Here is a 3,677-nt window from a genome sequence, read left to right on the forward strand (position 1 = left end):
TGTTTCTGCACCTGTTTAGAGGATCATATGGTTCTTACCGTTTTTTTTTTTTAATTAATGTTGTGTACCACATTGATTGATTTGTAAATATTGAACCCCTCTTGGAACGAAGAATTACATCCCACTTGTGTGAATGATGTTTTTAATGTTCTCTGTTCAATATGATTTGCTAGTATTTCATTGAGATTTTTTACATCTATGTTCATTAGTGATATTAGCCAACAATTATTTTAATATTTTTTAATATTTATTTATTTTTGAGAGAGAGAGACAGAGCATGAGTGGAGGAGGGGCAGAAAGAGAAGGAGACACAGAATCCAAAGCGGGGTCCAGGCTCTGAGCTGTGAGCACAAAGCCCAATGTGGGGCTTGAACTCACAAACTGTGAGATCCTGACCTAAGCCAAAGTCAGACACTTAACCGATTGAGCAACCCAGGTGCCCCAGTAATTTTCTCTTTTAGTGGGGTCTTTGCCTGACTTTGGAATCAACATAATACTGCTCATAAAATGAGTTTTGATGTTTTCCTTTGATTTATTTTTCTTTACTTTTTTTATACTTATGTATTTATGTATTTATGTATTTATGTATGTATGTATGTATGTATTTTGGAGACAGTTGGAGTGAGAAGAATAGATACTACTCTTTATATGTTTGGTTGAATTCCCCTGGGAATCTGTCTGGCCCTGAAATTTATTAGGAGGTTTATTAGGAGGTTATTGATTACTGATTTAATTTCTTTCCTCGTTATGGGTCTTTTCAAGTTTTCCATTACTTCCTGTTTCAGTTTTGGTAGGTTATATATTTCTAGGAATTTATTCATTTCTTCCAGTTTGCCAATTTTATTGACGCTCAATGTTTCATAATTTTCTCTTATACTTGTTTTTCTGTGGTGTTGGTTGTGATCTCTCCTCTCTCATTCATGATTTTAACTATTTTGGGTCATTTCTCTTTTCTTTTTGATAATTACAGCTAGGGAGCTATCAATTTTATTATTTTTTTTCAAAGAACCATCTCCTGCTTTCATTGATCTATTCTACTGTTGTTGTTGTTGTTGTTGTTGTTGTTGTTGTTGTTTTTCTAAGTCCTGAGGCTGTAAGGTTAGGTTGCAAATTTGAGATTTTCCTTGCTTCTAGATGTAGGTCTGTATCGATATGTACTTTCTTCCTATGTTCGCTTTTGATACATCGCTTTTGATAGTTTTAGACTATCATGTTTCTAGTTTTATTTTTTTGCGTGTATTTTTATTTCTTCTTTAATTTCCTAGGCACCTATTAATTCCTTAGTAAGGTGTTATTTATTTTCCATGTATTTGTGATATTCCAATTTTTTTTCTCTTGGTTGATTTCAAGTGTCATAATATTGTGGTTGGAAAATATGCATGGTCTGATATTAATATTTTTGTACTTGTTGAGGGTCTGATTTGTGACCTAGTATGTGATACATTCTGGAGAATGTCCCATGTACACTCAAAAAAAGGATATTTTTTCTCCTTTATGATGAAATGTCCTGAATGTATCTTTTAAGTCCATGTGGTCCAGTATGTCACTCAAAACCTTTGTTTCCTTGTTGATTTTCCACCTAGATGGTTTCTCCATTGCTGCAAAAGGGGTGCAAAAGTCCCTATAATATTGTATTAGTATTATTGAGTTTCTTTATGTTTGTTATTAATTGATTTTGACATTCAAATAATTCAATTTTGGGGGCATCAATATTTACAGTTATTAGATCTTGTTGGATAGACCCCTTTATTGTGATATAGTGCCCTTCATCTCTTGTTACTGTCTTGGGTTTAAAGTCTACTGTGTCTAATATAAATATGGCTACTCATCTTTCTTTTGATGCTGATTAGCATGATAAATGGTTCTCCATCTTCTCACTTTTGATCTGCAGGTGTCTTTAATCCAAAATGAGTCTCTTGTAGGCAGTATATAGATTTTTTTTAATCTATTTTTACACTCTATGTCTTTTGATTGCAGAAAATAATCCATTTTCATTCATAACAATTATTGATAGATATTTAGTGACATGTATTACTTGTTAAATCAATGTTGCTGGAAAAGTTTTCTGTTCCTTTCAAGTCTTTTTAACTTTAGGTCTTTCATTCCCAAAGTGTTTCTTTTAATATTTCTTGCAGGGCTGCTATAGTGATTAACATCTGCTTTAGTATTTGTTTGCCTAGGAAACTCTTTCTCTCCTTCTATTTTGAACAATGGCCTTACTGGGTAGAGTATTTTTGGCTTCAGAGTTTTTTCATGAAGCACATTGGGTGCTTCATGCCACTTTTGCTTGCAATGTTTCTTTGGAGACATCTGCTTCTAACTTATGTGTCTTCCCTCATAAGTTAGGGATTTCTATTGTCTTGCATCTTTTAGGATTTTTCATTATCCCTGTACTTTGCAAATTTAACTGTGGTATGTCTGGGTATTGGCCTGCTTTTACTCATTTTGATGGGAGTTCTCTGTGTATCCTGGATTTGAATGTCTTCTGTCCCCAGATTATAGAAGTTTTCAGCTACAATTTTCTCACATAAACATTCTGTCCCCTTTACCTCTCTTCTTCTGGGACACCTATGATACAAGTGTTAACACACTTCATGGAATCACAGATTTCTGTAAGACTACTTTTGTAACCTTTTAATTTCCTTTTTCTTTTCAGTTTCATTATTTCCCATAATTTTGTCTTCTCCATCACTTATTTGTTCCTCTACTTCTATCCTTGTGGTCACTACATCCAGTAAATTTTAAATCTCGGTTGTTGTGGGTTTTCTTAGCTCAGCCCGACTACTTTTTAAGTCTTTTATTTCTGTGGTCATGGACTCCTTGGTGTCTTCAATGCTATTCTGAAACCCAGCTAGTATCCTTATGATTATTGAGTTAAATTCTGGATCAGGCATAGGACTTAGATCAGTTATGATTAGATCCCTGGCTGTGACTTTTGTTGTTCTTTATTTGGGGAAGAATTTCCCCACCTTGGCATTTTTATCTAGCCCTCTGTATTCTTCTTTGTGTTAGGAAAACCTGTTATGTTTCCTGCTAAAGAGTAATGGTTTTATCAAGAATAAGTCACATAATACCCAAGCCCTGGAACTTTAGGAACTCTCTCTCATGTATCCTGTGTGCACTCTAAGGCTGTGTTTTGGTTGCTTTTTCCCTCATCCAATATGTAGTGTTTTGAAACTGGTCAGAGTGTGGTGAGTTTTAAATATGTGTGCTCTGGTCTGCTTGTTAAAAGAGATCTGACGCTATTTCCACTAGAGCTGATGTTTTTCAGGACTCTATGGTAAGTAGAGGAGGTGCATGCATGGGGGTTTGTGTTAGGCTTCTGGAGATGGTGCTCACTGCTTTGGTTTTCAGGCACACTTACTGGAGAAAAGCAGGACTAACATGACACATGTGTGTAGGGCTTAATGCACAGGGTTTAGGCAGTCACTGTTGGTGCTGTGCTGCTTATCAAAGTTAATTTATCCTAAGGAATGGGAGAGACAAATGGAGCCAGCCAGCCCTCTAGTGCATAGATAAGGGAGTTTGCACCTTCTACTGTCTGGGAAACCCTTCCAGAGGAATTAACACTCCTCTCATGTGCCCCAGGTGTCCCTTGGATACCTGCCTTCACCCTCTCTGTGTCTAAGCCATCTGCCAAACAGGCAGCACAGTGCACCTTGGGGTCTATACCAGGC

Source organism: Panthera leo, chromosome A1, assembly GCF_018350215.1.
Source record: "Panthera leo isolate Ple1 chromosome A1, P.leo_Ple1_pat1.1, whole genome shotgun sequence".
NCBI lineage: Eukaryota > Metazoa > Chordata > Mammalia > Carnivora > Felidae > Panthera > Panthera leo.